Source organism: Mus caroli, chromosome 6 (assembly GCF_900094665.2).
Source record: "Mus caroli chromosome 6, CAROLI_EIJ_v1.1, whole genome shotgun sequence".
NCBI lineage: Eukaryota > Metazoa > Chordata > Mammalia > Rodentia > Muridae > Mus > Mus caroli.
In genome coordinates, this window is record NC_034575.1 from 4,154,781 (window position 1) to 4,170,914 (window position 16,134).

Consider the following 16,134-nt stretch of genomic DNA (forward strand, 5'->3'; position numbering starts at 1 on the left):
ATACTGAATACTGAAATGTCTTTTGTCTACAAAGGTGATTTTCTCCCAACGGAGGTGGATTACAATGCATGCATTATTTTTGTCCTTTATACCAAGAAATGTTTCACTGTGTGAAATATACATACATACATATATATATATATATATATATATATATATATATATATATATATATATACATATACATACATACAAACACACACACACATCACTCTGTACTCTAGACAGGGTTTCAATTAATTTGTGCTCTCCTGTCCCAGTCTCCCAAGTAGCTAGAATTAAAAGCTTGTGGGATCAGGCCCAGCTCCATTACCACCTCTTGAATCTCAGTGCATTTTAAGATTTTGTGATACTCCACAGCCTGATCTATCAATAGCCCCTTATTATTTACTGATACTTACTAACCAAATATTTAACAGCACACAAATTCAACTTCCAGTCAAACATTTTAACAAGTATTTGAGTGCCTACCTCAAATAAAGCACTGATCTGTATAATAGGTAAATGAGGTTTTTTGGTTGGTCTCAGTTCTCACTTTTTATGATGTATAAAATGAAAATAACTTAAAGGTAGTTAAATATACTATGATTATATACATCAAGGTGGTGAATGTGCTGGCTACTTTACACTATATTATTCTCTTGAGTGAGTTTTTAAATCATAATCTTGGCAGTGCCCATAACCTGTTTATAGATGAAGTCATTTATCCAAGTCTATATGAATGACACATTGCAGGATCAACATTTCAACATGTCAGTAAAGTAGGTCAGTCATCACTACTGAATTCTGTAAGGTTTAAAGAGGAGCCAGTTGAGCATGTTTTGTCTTCCTTTTCTCCTGGTAAGTTCTATGCAATGACTGTGTCTACTTTCATCGTCTGGATTTTACTTAATGATCCTGATCTCTTCCATACAGCCGTCCAGGATCTACACAGTCAGAAAAGGCTTCTTCCTTCTCAGCGATGCTCTATAGCATTGCTATAGTTTAGTGGTTGGTGAAAATATTTTTGTCCATTTTTTGTTTCATTGTACTTCATGTATGTGTGCATTTATGCTTACATATGTGTGTTATGACCTTGGTACATCAGTACTTGGAAAGTCAACATTCAGGATGTAAACCACTTTGCTAATAAAATGCTGCATCAAAACTTCACTCTTGCCAAAACTAGAATCTCAGTCTGGTACAGCAAATGTCCTGGTGAACTAGAGTTCTCTGAGAGAATCCGCTGTTCTTGGTACACTGGTAGGGGCACCCAGCATCTCCTTAGTGCCCAGGGCAGAAAAGTCCCCTACTTCACCCAACAGAGAATTGATTCATAATTATATTCTAAGTCCTTTAAAAATAAAAACAAATTCACTCTCAGTTGTGTGAAACTTCATTCTAGCTTCAGTTTTGTCTCTCACAAATGATCTCACAGAATAGTTTGTAATCCAGCTAACTCCTGCGGTGATCTCTTGAACCCAGATTTTACTCCCTGCCATGCCTAAAATAAGGTGTTTTCTAGATGACCACAGAATGCAGAAGAGAAAGTTTGTACAAAGATTGCAAACAACTGATCAGAAGCCCACAAGTTTGAGTGCTCTAAGAACACAGTGAGGTCAGTGGTGACATCAAGTCATTTGGGTTCTTCATCCAATGATAGGAAAACATCTTAGAAATTTGTCAAGAGACAAGAGCTTCTCAGTGGCAGTAGTTTTCTTGTTTTCTTTCTTTCTTTCTTTTCTTTTCTTTTTTCTTTTTTGCAATTTTTTATTAGATATTTTCTTCACTTACATTTCAAATTCTATCCTGAAAGTCCCCCCATACCCTCCCCCCTCCCACTTCTTGACCCTGGCGTTCCCCTATACTGAGGCAAATAAAGTTTGCAAGACTGATGGGCCTCTCTTTCCAATGATGGCCGACTAGGCCATCTTCTGATACATATGCAGCTAGAGACACCAGCTCTGGGGAGTACTGGTTAGTTCATATTGTTCCACCTATAGGGTTGCAGACCCCTTCAGCTCCTTGGGTAATTTCTCTAGCTTAGTTTTCTCTATTGTATTTCCTCAGTTGGAAATGAGACATAGTAAAGCATCTTGGGGACCAGGACTGAGTATTTTCTTTGCTAACTGGAAAGCACTTAAGAAGGGGGAACTGAAAGAACCAGACACTGTACAGGAAAGACAAAAACAGAGTATAAGACCCTTGAGCAGCATCCCCAGAGTCTTTTATACCATAACCTCATACTGCCAAGAAAGCATGAGCTTACGAACTACCCTGAATCTGGAGGCCCAGAGTGGGGAATTCTGCTTCTCCGACATAAACCCATCAGTTCACCCAAGCTATCAAGACTGAGAGGTGAAGTCTGTCTAAGAAATGTTTTCTTTTAAAATATTTTAAATGCTTCTGTCTCCTTTGTATTAGTTTTCTCAAAACACAGAAAAGTGTAAATCAAGAAATTAGCCACCATCCCAAAAGTAAATTTTATTACCCTTTACATATTTCCTGGTAGCTTTTTCCTCCCGAAAGTGTTGAGGTCAACTATAAAAAAAAAAAAAAGTTAGACACTGAGGTTCAAGAAATAAAATTCAAGCAACAGAACTCTAAATCTTACTATCTAAAACTAGTTTTCGATCTGTTATGCATACATAACAGTAGACCAGTAGTCTAAATGAGCAGGTAGCGCTATTTTACTTTTATGCTTATATTTAAAATAGAGTTCTTGAGAACCTGCAGATTGACCTAGAGAGCAGATGGCCTGGGATCTAACAGTAACAGATTCAAGTTCATCTCTGGAAGGAAGGAGTGCATGGAGGAATAACAGACTGCCTTTTGAGATTTCCAGAACAACCTCCGGAGGAAAGCCAAACTAGATCCCAAACCCAAAGGCAAGCGAGAAGAGTTGGGAAACATGACTATGAAAGCCAGTTGATGATGCCCATTTAAAACAAGAGGAGTGGACAAATGCCAAAAGGGTGTGTGCTGATTGATTATTTCAGTACAAAGTTAAGAGAGCAGAACATGATTATGAATCTTGACTTTAAAAAAAAATGAGAAAATTAAAGATGGAGAAGACCTAATTGGTTTGAGCTTTCAGAAGTTAGAAATTTTTTGAAGTACATCTCTCAAGAAAGAGGAAGCGAATATGCTAAAAAATGATCATAAAATTATGAAACCAACTAAAAGTATAAGCCTGTTAACTACTAAAATGCAATCATAAAGATAAAACAGGCCATGGAACAAAAGATAACAAATTTAAAGGGGAAAGTGTACTTGACTACAGAACCCAGACTTGTGGAAATGTACACATACACACGTGTGTGCCCCTCCCACACACATGGATGGTATTAGAATTAGTAGGGGATTAATTGTCATGTTTTAAAGTTTTTATTTTGTTTTGTTTTTAACTATGTTTTGATAGTAAAGACTGTTTAAGATGAGAAAAGAACTCCTGATTCTCAGTCATGGATGCTGTAGTTGCCACAAACCTTTTAAAAAAATTATTTATTCACTTTACATTGGGGTATCAGGACCCCCTCTCCCCCACAAACCTCTTACCCAGATCCTCCCCACATTGCCTCTCCCAGCCAGTTCCCTCCCCTCATTTACTTCTTACATCTATTTTACTTTCCCTTCTAAGGAAGATTCAACCATCCTCCCTTGGGCCTTTCTTGTCATTTGGCTTCATTGGGTCTGTTGATTATGGCATGGTTATCCTATACTTTATGGCTAATATCCACTTATAAATGACTATATACCATGCATGCATGCATCCTTTTGGGTCTGGATTTCCTCACTCAGGATGATATTTTCTAGTTCCATCCATTTGTTGGGCTATTTAACTAAGGCTCTCAAAATGAGTTAATTCTGATGTCCCTCAAGAGAGGAGAGAAGGACAGTTGTCACACCGATAGGAACAGTGAAGGCCATATGTGCACAGAGTCCAAAGTGAAGAAAAGCTCCCACAAGCCAAGGAATGCTAAGAGCCACTTGATGCCAGAAGAGACATTTGGAGACAGTGTGACCATGCCAGCACATTAATGTCATGTTTTCGAATTCCAGAACTATGAGCAAATACATTTCTGTTGTTTTAGGTCTCCGAGTTTGTGGGAAGTTTCTACAGCAGCTGAAAATAAATAGTGCTTATTGCAAAAGGTCTGGAAAGCGGCCATTAAAGGGTTCAATTTGAGGCATATGTCTCCAGAGCCCTTGGGAATGGTGAGGGACACTCTGTCGTGGCTGCCCTTCCTGGCTCACTCTCTTCAGCCTAGAAACCCCATTTTGCTGAATTTTTGTCATGTGTCCTTCCAGAATCCGTTCTCTTTCAAAAGCTCTGTTCAACACACTGCTCTACTCTCTTCTACAGACTCCTTTGTCAGTACTCAGGGAAAAAAATTAACTGATTGGCTTTTTAAATTATATAGGGGGTTGTTGTGCCCTGTGTGGGTGAGGTATGGATGTCTTATTTTCCATTTGTATGATAAATAATATGAAATATGTATATATAATATGGTATATATATATATATAATTCATAGAAATGAACGGTGAGATCCTGTCACTCTAAGGAAAGTTTTGAGGCTAATGTATAATTCCTACTTTATTCTCTTCCAAATTTATGTAGTTGTCTAGCCCTAAAAGCTTCTTTATGGCTGAAGTGATCCCCTCAAACAGGTTTTCTACTTCAAAAAATTTAGATTTGAGCTTCCACACAAATACAAATACAAAAAGCCTTGTATTTATATTAAGAGAATATAGACAAGAAAAAGGAGAGGTGAGACGCTATAGCTGATGCCACCATATACTTTAGACACAAGATATGGAGGGATCTAGCTGGTGCTGACTCCCAGGGAGCCTTCTCCCTGAGGTCTATCTCCCAGGGCGCCAGAAGGTGCTATCCAAGCTGCCAAAGATAAAAAACAAACAAACAAAAACAAACAAACAAACAAAAAGCAATCAGTAGTTCTACCCAGCTTTTAAGCCTGTGAACCACAACAATGACCACCTAGGTAAGATATCCCCAATGGTGTAATAATGGTGCTTATTTTTTGAGGGGAACCAACATCTGTCTAATAGAACTTAGAACCACCCAGTGTAGTTCAGACCTTGTCCTGTAAACCTAGATAGGTTTGCCAATTCCAAGTGCTCAGCCCTAAAACCATGTGTACAGGCCAACACAAAATGGGCTGGCTCAGTAGGTTGTATACATATGTAACAGTAACTAAAGAAGAGGTTACAAATCCTAGGGCAGTGGAGGGGACAGGAAATGAATGGAAATCCTACCCTAGGCTGGAGAACTCAGGGACCCTAGAGGAGGAACTACTACTGTTTTTCTAAGTCAGTAAAATGCCTGACTCTATTATACACATACCCCTGGGTAAGTGTAGCCCTCACCCTTCATCAAAAAAGTCTCTTTTTATAGGAGAAGGAAGGTACTACAGAGACGCACAACTAGTCAGAATGTGGAGACTAACTGAGTGTAAGTTATCTAACTCCAGTTTGTACATCTACAATACAACCCCTACACCTAAGGCTCAGGGAGCATGGTTGGGGCAGGGGACAGAGAGATCATAAAAACTAAAAGACCAGAAAGCCTGCTACAAGATAGTGTCTTCTAGACATGACAGAGATGTTGTACCCATGGATCTCAACAATATGGCCGCCTAAATAAAACCTGATCACTGATCATATCAGTCAGTGTACTAGCAGGAATGGAGAAACGTCACAAGGCCCAACTCCTACAATGGGCAGTCAGTGGATGCTAAGAGATGGAGAACCAGCCTCTTCTAGGGACGAGTCCCCTGATAGGTTTGCCAATTCCAAGTGCTCTTAAAACAGCCAACATAGAATGGACTCAGTAGGTTGTATACAAGTGTAACAGTAATTAGAGAAGATGAGGTCATAAACCCCAGGGCAGTGGAGGAGGAGGGGAATGGGTGGGAATTGTAGAAATTCAGTGTTCTTAGGAATGGACTTCTCAGAAAAGTAAGTCTCATGTTTCCTTCCATTACTCATAGGTATTTGATTTTGTATGTTTACTTTATTCTTCCTCTCTTCTAAACTTAGGAAATTTAGGGAAAGATTCTAGAAAACGACAACTTATTTCTCTCAAGAGACTTTATTAGTCAGTTTTCCAAAATTTATTTTAAAGCACTAGTATCATATATGACTTTATTTTTTAAGAGTTTATATGAAGTGTATTCTACTGTTCGCTGCCTATTTCTTCTGTAATACCACACTGTCTTCATACTCATGACAGCAGTTGTCAGATAATTTTGTACAGGCAATATACACGACCATGTCATATACTGTGTGACATTCCCTGAACTCTTTCCAGTATTCCTACCAAAAGACACCACCAAAAGTGTTGACCTGAGAAAATTCCAGTGTCATCTGTACCCAGACAGAGGTTGCCCTTCCAGTAGCAGCCACATGGATGTCATGCCATCTTCAACTGGCAACTTCATCCTATATCTTGCTGGCCCCTGGTGGAAAACCATTTTTCCAGACAATCCCAGAAAGTGGAAAGAAGAGTCCAGAGAACCCCTTATGAGAATCACCAAGCATCCTGCACCAGGTTGACTCCCAGCTTTTTTCGACATCTGTTTCAAGAGTACCAGATGGTTGAGTAGCTGCTCATCTGTCTCCATACAGAAACAGTCCAGGTACCACATGGTCAGATGCTGAGCTAATTGGCCACTAAGTGCACAGAAGATGTTCTCTCATCCTGCCCCTCATTCCTGCTGACAATCTGACTGCACCCTGGGAGGCTAACAGGGGAAACATTTGCTATTTCAGAGTAATGTGCTCTGCAGTCTGGATCTATGTTCCCTATGGGAAAAAAAGAAAAATCTTCCAGTTACCTGACCATTTAAATGTCATAAAGCCTGTGTCTCACTGAAGCAGACAAAGCCATGCCCAGCTCACTGTCCCTCCCACCTCTGCTACACGCACACACACACACACACACACACACACACACACACACACACACACACTAATTAAAAGGTAAAAGGGGAAAAGTCAGTTGCAAACATGAATGAAACCACCCTTTTAAAGTGAGCATAAGTTAGACACGGGACCATCAATTTCTGAGATAAACAGTGGTCACCATGTTTACCAGGTTAGCCCTTGAGTCCATGTGTGTTTTTATGCTTAGACCCAATCAGTCAGCTTGGACAAATCCTCCCACAAACCTGCCCCATGGGAAGATGGCCCTCAGATGCTGGGAGAACCAGTGAGAGCCATGGTGCAGAATGAAGAGAAGAAATTTAACCTGAGTCTGAGGTTTCAAAACAACGCAAAATCCAGTCTTCTCAGGAGGCGGGGAGATGGGGTAGCCTAAATAAAGTCGGGGAGTGAGACATCATCAAAAACTGCTTCATGAGCTTATATTTCAATGTGCAATCACAAATGACTTCACCCATAGCCAATTCCCTTGTTGCAGTGCAAATTAGTAGTTTAACATATAAATTTTACTCTACAATAAGCAGTGGAAATTGGTTTACTTGGATTCTGACCAACTCCATAGTCTACAAACACCAGGCTTTCAGAGGGTTTTCTAAATTTGTGCTGATTCTTCCAGGTTGCTGTTTGGAAGGTAGTGTTTGCTTTGTTCTTTTAAATCACTCATCAGCTTATCCTTTTTTTTCTTTTTGAATTTAAGATTTTGATGCCAAATTACTCAAACTCACTGTTTCTACTGAAACCAAAGAAGTGAAGCCAAGGAAAGAGGAGTTTGCCGAAAATGTTAGGAGTGACTTTTTCCCAGCAGCACTGTTGATAGCGCCAGTGAGATCATCAATTTTTAATACTTTTTTTTTTTTTTTGAAGTAGGAGCTTCCTTTGAACTGACACATCTTTTCCCCGGACTCTGTATTATATGACAGGATGCTAAATCATTTTCTCTTTAAAGAACTAAAGATTAACTTCACGCATGGTCTGGCATGTTGACATCACAGGGTATTAATGTTACTGTCTCTTTAGACTCTCAACAGTAATTCAACCCGAGATTCACCCCAAATATCCAAATACCACAGGTTAGCAAACATTTGCTTTATTTTGTCAGCTTCAGTGTAGGTCAAAGCCGCACCCAGGAGACAGGGGTGTGGAATGCATACTGCAAGAGTTGCTTCTTTGATGTCCTTCCCACCAGTCTCTCGCTCAGGTTCCCCCTGCTTTTCAGCTATAATTCTTAGGTCCATATAAATGATTGGTTCCTTCCCCTGGGAAATCTCCCCTCCTGGGGTTGAAAACAGGGAAAGACAGAAAGGGTTCAGGTCCCAAGAGCTCCATGCCCAGAGATGAGTCCTCCAACTCACAGAGAGAATTAAACATATCAAGCCAGCCTGAACGATTAGGGCCAGGGCTTAGAAGTAAGATTTAAAGATGCAAACTCCTCCCTCTCCCTAAGGGAGGCAGGCAGTGGCTTGTCATGGCCTTTTCCTGGCAAAGCTTGCCTACTATAAAGTCCTTTTTGAGTTCTTGGTTTCTTTTTTCAAAATTTTAAGCACAGAAATACCATTTGGGTACTTAAAAAAACTATCTTCAGGTCTCTGCTGGTATTTGTCTTAATTTTTATTTTGTTAAAAAATGTTAATCATAAGCATAGAATGCGTGTCAATGATGTTATCATCTGGTTCTTTTATTGCTCCAAGTCTCTTGTCTTTTTTTTTTTTTTTTTTTTTTTGGTTTTTCGAGACAGGGTTTCTCTTTATAGCTCTGGCTGTCCTGGAGCTCACTTTGTAGACCAGGCTGGCCTCGAACTCAGAAATCCGCCTGCCTCTGCCTCCCGAGTGCTGGGATTAAAGGCGTGCGCCACCACGCCCGGCTGTCTCTTGTCTTTTATTTCTTTGGGTACTGATCTGTATTTCCTTAACTTATTTGGGATTAAATACTATCTTTGGCAGGAATATGATACTTCTCAGAAGCCTTTTGACTAGAAAAAAAAAAAAGAACCCATGGCCTACCTTACAGAGGCCATAATATGTACTTTCCGTAATACATAACACTTCAAACTCTTGTGGCAATGGTGTGATATGACTGACAGCCCGAGATCTCTACTGACTTTTTGCTAACCAATTTCATGGTGAAATCATAGAGAACTCAGCAAAGAATTGTCCTTGCAGTAACAAATGAAGTAAAAAGCAAGGCTCTGTTCTTATTCTTGCAGTATGGAGAACAGTCACTTACCTTGGTTAGTATTCAGCCCAGGAAAAATCCTTCACACTTTAGACAATTGGGGACGAGCTAAACTCTACTGTCTTAAGAGGGAGGCTAAACATACATTTAATTTCTAAGCAGTCATTCTTCAGTGGGCTTCAGAATTAAATTGAGAGCACGAGGGCTGAGAAAGGATAATATTGTTCATTCTTCAGCATAGCTGTGTCCTACCGAGAGCTTCAGTTGCATACTTAATTGACCTAAATCCACAGAAAGCCACAGATGGGAAAAACCGCAACTCCTCACTTGGTAAAGACAAAGAGTTGAATCCTGTATACTTCCAGACTGGTCCCAGTCAGTAAAGTCAGTCTTAAAACTCGGACCAGAGAGCGAGGCTCAGCTTGAATCTTGAGTTTCAGAGAACCGTCTGAAATAGCTAATGTTGCAGGACAGTGCCATGTAAGTAAACCAGCAGAGCAGGCCATGCTGCGTGTGGAGCACAAGCATGACCACTGTGGATGGATTCACTTCCATTTGTATTAGAGACACAAGCCTGATGGGATTTTAGCTTTGCTGTCTAAGTGGCCTGTAACCTTCTGGTTTACCGTCCAACACCCTGGTCTTAAGCACAGAGCTTGGAAATGATTTTAAAACAAAACAAAAAAAAAATAAAATGACTAGTTGGAATTTTATGAGCATCTCATTAAATGGCTTCCAGGAGACAATGTTCATGAAGAATACAAACAGAAAATTAGAAGTTAAGTGACATAGTGTCGAAAATTAAACGATATTTTGGGTTCCCAGAGGAGGAGGACTTGCCTCATTCACCTTTGTATTCTGCCCACACATTCAGGAGGCCAGGCTGTCCATAAGTAGCTGTTCAAATAAAGAGGGCTCGGCCAGCTCTTGAACTTTACATCTGTATGCTTGAACTACAACTCAGGGGGGGTTGATTAGATCTCTCTATAAAGGCTCCACTAGTCCTTAAGCTAATCTCATAATGGAAGTGTTCCTTATGTTTTCCTGCCCCAGAATCACTCTGTATATGAGCTAAAGTATAGTGTAAGTAAGACCAGGACAAATAGGTCTAGAGTAAGGTGTAGGAATGTGAGTTTTATAAGTCATTCTAGATGATTCTATTGGCGAGACTATGAAGCTTCAGCTTAGAAGCATTGATGTCTGTTATTTATATACAGTCTGTTATATATATACAGTCTGTTGTTTCCCATATTTTCTTACAATTATAACAGCTTATATAATATTTGTCATTCTAAAGAATAATGTTTTAACTCATGAGGACATGCCTTTACTTAGTACTTTGTATTTAAAGAGTCATAGAGTCTAAATTTTATCCAAAATGTGTATCACTGAAGACCAGAAAGATTGCACTCATCTTTCTTGTATAGCTGGCTCCAAGATATCCCATGATGCTTAGGAGCACTTTGTGACTTAACTATTTAAGACTGGACTTTTCTCAAGCTATAACAATTTCCATGAAAATCAAGGATTTTAGAAGACCTAAAAAAAAAAAAAATCTATGGGCTTGCACTTCTGATCGTGAGCCAGGCATGGGCATGCGTCTCTTCCTCAGGGGATTCCTGGTGTCATATTCTTTGTGCACTGTTTATCTCCTAGGATGTTTCTGATACTGCCTTAAAGTCACCATGCCGGTTACTATCAAATTAACATTTTGAACTATCCAGTGGAGATCAAGGATGAGAACCCCTGCTGCTCTACAGGGAGACCCAGCATGTCCCAAGGGTAGTACTCATCCAGATTGCCTTCTCAGGCCACAGTCCTACCCACCCCACTGGGCATTAAAGCTTGTAGATGCATTATGGAAGAAGAATTCCCTTGAATTACTGTTTTAAAGCTAGTAGAAAATTGTTGTTTGTTACTAATTTGAATTTTGAAATGGCTCCATTATTTTATAAATGCCATATACCGCATAACTATGTATGACAACCTACCCCTCCTCTTAACTGTAATCCAAGCACAGTATGCTTAGTGCATCGCTGAAGGAAATGGGTCTCATGTATTAATGGCCTCTGGGAAGTTTTTAACTTTCCATCATTTCTTTTTTGATATCTCCTGGGAATGAAATTGTAGTGCATTATGGGATTTTCAAATCCTCCCTCCTAAAATGTATCTTCTACATTTTAAAATGCCAGGTCATTTCCTCTCTCTTGTGGATTTGGTTTCGTCCTTATGTTAATTGGGTTCCCAAATTACAGAAGAATTCCCACATCTCTGTGTGAGATGCTGATAGTCCCTGCCCCCAACTGGTTCTAACTGGTAAATAAAGTTGCCAGGGGCTAATGGCAGAGCAGGGAGACAGAGGTGGGACTTTGAGATTCCTGGGCTGGCAAGGGACTTAGGGCAAGAAGAGAATCACCATTGCCCCGGGAGGAGAAGGTCCCAGCCTGAGAAGAGTAAGCCAGAGAGACAATGACACTACCAAGATATAAAATTCAGGGCTTGTGGCCTACAAGGAATGCAGGCGTAGGTCCACGGCACCCAGGATGGAAAATAGGTTTTAGTAAGTAATAATTCAGGAATATCAGAGGACAGAGTGTGTTAGCTGCAGGGAGTTTTGGCATATTAAAATAGAAAGCTGCTTGTGTTTGTCTTTCATTTGTGGACCCAAAGTATTGGGTGGTTAGTGAGGAGCAAGGATACACCTACTGGAGAGTTTAGTGTGGATTAACAACACTCCTGCCTCAGATGGTGTCCAACATGTTAGACTTGTACTCACTTTTAAAAGTTAATTAGAGATTATCAATTGGAAGACACGTGCCGTGACACGAGATTAGGAGGTGGGGAAAATCGGTTTCTCAGCCAAGCCAAGCTGAGTCTTGAGGTTCTTCATGGGTCTTTGCATGAGCTAGGACACTGTTAACCCCCAAGTCGACTCAGACAAAGCTGGATGGTAGAGATTTACCTGGGCTCTTCTCAAAGTTTCAGGATTGGGAGCCCCTGCTATGCAAACAGGTGACTCAGAAGTCAGAGAGAGGCAGACAGTAGAGGCCGATTGCCTCCAACTCCAACGATCAGATAAGCAGAGGATAGAGATGAGCAAAATTTGATTTGTTTTTAAGGATAGAAGGGAGAATAATGGTAACTGCTTAAGTGTTTTAAAGTATACATGGAATAAAGAAATCTAGGTTTTTGATCTCAAATGTAGGAACAAACGGAGATAGAATAGAATGAATGAGAAAAATGCACTAAAAGAAATTTGAAAAAAAAAATCTATGCCAGGGCAGCACTCAGGATCTTTCGAACATGATCTACATGAGATATCTGGGATTGCTTAGCCTGATATGACAAATTAATAGCCTAAATAGCTCATATAGAAATACAGAAGGGAATTTAATTAAAGTTAAATACATAGGAAAGGATGTAAATTCAAGTTACATAAAGAGAAAGGGGACATATATATCCAATGAGATATTAGTCTCCACAGAAGGGAGAATTTAAATAAACATCGATGCATAAATTTAGGCCTTGATCTCACTATTATAAACTAACTGTATAAAACAAGGCAGAAGATAATGGGAAAGCACTGTCTCAACAAATAATATTTCTTTAGATTGCTTTAATTACTTTGAATTGTTTTAATTATCAAAATGTGAGTGGTTTTTAGTTTGGTGGTTATGATATTAAAAATCCTCTTGGAGAGAGGTCAAGATAGGGCTATTTGAACCAATCTATCCCTTTGATGACTTGGGGCTGCTGGGCCACAGACATACTATTGTAGGGGGAGGCTCTGCATTTGTGTTAACAGGAGAGAAGAAAAGGCTTTGGACCCCTCTGTGATATGAATCAGAACTGACAGGAGACACCCCCTGAAGATCTTGGCTACAAAAAAAAAAAATTCAAATAAAATCAAATAGGACAGGTAACTTGATTTGTTGATTACTCCACATGGGAAGAGACTTGTAACTGGTTTAGAAATAAAATTGTCTCTAGCCAAAACTTCAGCTAAAATTAGATAATAAATCTTGTTGGCTATGGAATCCTTAAGATTCATTGTGCCATCCTTCATATGGTATGAAAATTTATTATAATTGGTTATTGATCAAATTAACTCATAAAAGGATAGTTGTCTTTCACCTGCTCAAACAAGGAGCAAAATTCCATCCTGAACCGATCTGTGTACCTTGCATAATCCTTAGGAATATCTTAATAGTACTAAAATTTTGGTTCTAAGATTCATATATTACAGAATGTGCAACTCTGACAAAATTCATCCGTGGGGACACTGAAATGACCTGCTCATTTAGTTGAGATGAAATGTTCCAGCCACCTGCCTTTTGATGCTGTTTCTGAAAATATGCTTCCAGTACAGCTTCAGGAGTAACTGCTGATTTCCGATGGACTTGATTCATCCAGCCTTTCAGATAGATCCAGTCAGAACTTCAGTCAAGTCCTGAGCCTTCTAAACATACAAAGACTGGATAACAGATACTAACGCTAGCTTTCTTAAGTCTAACAACTTGTTTTTTTCTAATTTTCCAACCCCTCCCATCCCTTTAAAATTTTTTCATCTCCCTTATTCAGCAGAAAGATATTGTGGAGAGTCGTCATCCCAATCCCTCGGGTTTTGGGTGTCTGGGTATGGTTATTTTATAAGTTATAGATAGGTTGTCATTTTCAGGGATAATTTGGGAATGATCATAATTTTGAACAAGGAGGAAATATATGGGATGTATTACTAAATTCATTCATGAACAAAAGCATTGTACAGCCATTTCTTACATTGTTGGAAATCTTCATAATTGATGTAAAATTGAAGTTATAAATTTCTTACATTGGTACAGAATTTATATATTAATACAGAATTAAGGGTTTCATTGATATAAGTCTTTGTATATTGATACAAAATTTGAAATTAATATGGTTACTCTTAGATAGGCCTTGTGCCTATACAACTCATTTAAGGGCACAAGGCTTTGACCCAGTCCTTCTGTAGCTGCTATTACAATCCGTTTAGGATGATTAAGTAATGAAAAGTTTAGGGCCAGATTGTAAGCTCATGGTTATATTAGATTCTGACTTAATTATAATAAAGTGTTTTCAATATTATTCAGAGATAGCTAAGCATAGTCAAAGTTCAACAGTTCAGATATACTTTATATAGTCTTCAAAAACATCAGAAATCCACAGAATATAGCATTTATAATCATTTCATTATTGTTAGAGTTTTGAATAAGAGACATGTCTGCTCCTGACAGTGCCCACTTCACAGTTCAAAGAAGATATTGAACATCGTAACCTCCATATGGAGCTGCTCCAGTTATGACAAGGTAACCACTAGGCAAGAATTACCCTAATTCATCTACAGTCAAAAACTACTGTCCCGGAAAGGACACATGATACAGGATAGTCAACAGTTTAGCTTTGCCAATACAGGGTAAGTAAGTCCTTTGTAGTTCCTGCTTTACTTAAGTCTATAAGATGGCTCTGGGCCAGAAGACTGAAGACTGATGCTGCAATGTTTTGAGGAATAGTGGACTGTCCAGGTTGTCAGCTCTCTCTGAAAATTGGCTAATTTTTGGAAGCTATGTTTTTGTGCTTCCTATATATTCAGGTAATATTTAATTCATTTTCAGATCTTTGATGAAGTTGAAGGCTAGTTATAGTCTCATAATTAAATTTAAGTTGTCTAGCACTAAGGAAGATGATTTATATTTGAAAGGGTATTTTTCAGATGGTAATGCAAGTTAAAATCAGAACATAATTCAGGTATAGAATTGTGAACTCTAAGTTAGGATGTTAGAGTAGTATACTTAAATTGACAAAATTGACTAACAGGGTATATCATACCTTATAGTTTTCACAACTGTTATAACTATGTTTAATGTATAACTGAGAGAAAGGCCTTTTTAGTTGATAAAAATGGTGAGATGTTATGGATTTGTTTATTGCTTATATTATGTTAATTGGGTTCCCAAATTATATGAGACATTTGCATATCTGCATGTGAGATGCTGATGGTCCCTGTCCCCAGCTGGTTCTAACCTGTAAATAAAGTTGCCAGGAGCCAATGGCAGGGCAGAGAGACAGAGGTGGGACTTTGAGATTCCCAGGCAAGGGATGAGAGACAAGAAGAGAATCACCATTGCTAGGGAGGAAAAGGTCCCAGCCTGAGAAATATAGGACAGGAGAGACAGTGACACTGCCAAGATATGAGTCAGGGGTCATGGCCCACAAGGGTTGCAGGCCTGGGTCTGTGGCAGCCAGGATGGAAAACAGGTTTTAGTAAGAAATAATTCAGGAGTATCAGAGGGTGTGTTCGTAGCAAGGAAGTTTGGAAGTGCCCAGTCATTGTGCTGTTGAAGGTAAATTAAAATAGAAGGCTCTGTGTGTGTGTGTGTGTGTGTGTGTGTGTCTTTCATTTGTGGATCCAAAATATTTGGGCAGGTGTCAAGGAGTGTGCACACACCTGCTGGGGGCGTTAGAGCAGATTAAACAACCACCACTCCATCGCTCTTCCTTTTCAGAGTCACTAGAAAGCATGCATATATCTTGAGAATAGAGGCATAAAGGTATCTATCAAACTATCCTTGAGGCTGGTAAGACTGTTGGGATCTGTTGCCAGCTAGAGAGGAATACACAGGCAGGTTGTGGTTGGTACCTCTAAAGATGTCAAGGGAGTGGGGATTTGGCAGAGGGATGGGCTGGATTGTGAAGAAGCCAAGGTCTGAACTGACCACTCAATACAGATAGAATATAGCAATGGACAGCTGTTTACTTTTGTTCTTTTTGAGCTAAGGCTTGCCCTAACATTTTTCAGTCCCTGGAAGGTAATGACCAGAAAGGCACCAAGACCTTGGGCAAAATACCTCTTTGGCTAAGCTATTCCCCTTCTTAGTACTCAACAACAGCTAGCAGTTGCTAATCCATCTAGCAGCTGACAAATAATCTCAAACTTGAGTAGGGCCTGGGCCATGTATCACGGTCTCCTGTAGAATTATAGTAAGAAAGTGGTTTA

The 16,134-nt window shown here is 39.4% G+C and overlaps 1 non-coding gene across 1 annotated transcript; it reads left to right on the top strand.

Moving 5' to 3' along the window:
- Positions 1-1,157: 1,157 nt before the first annotated feature.
- On the top strand, positions 1,158-1,287 carry LOC115031368. The gene has a single exon (XR_003837009.1). It is a non-coding gene; the product is annotated as a small nucleolar RNA SNORA3/SNORA45 family (small nucleolar RNA).
- Positions 1,288-16,134: the final 14,847 nt, after the last annotated feature.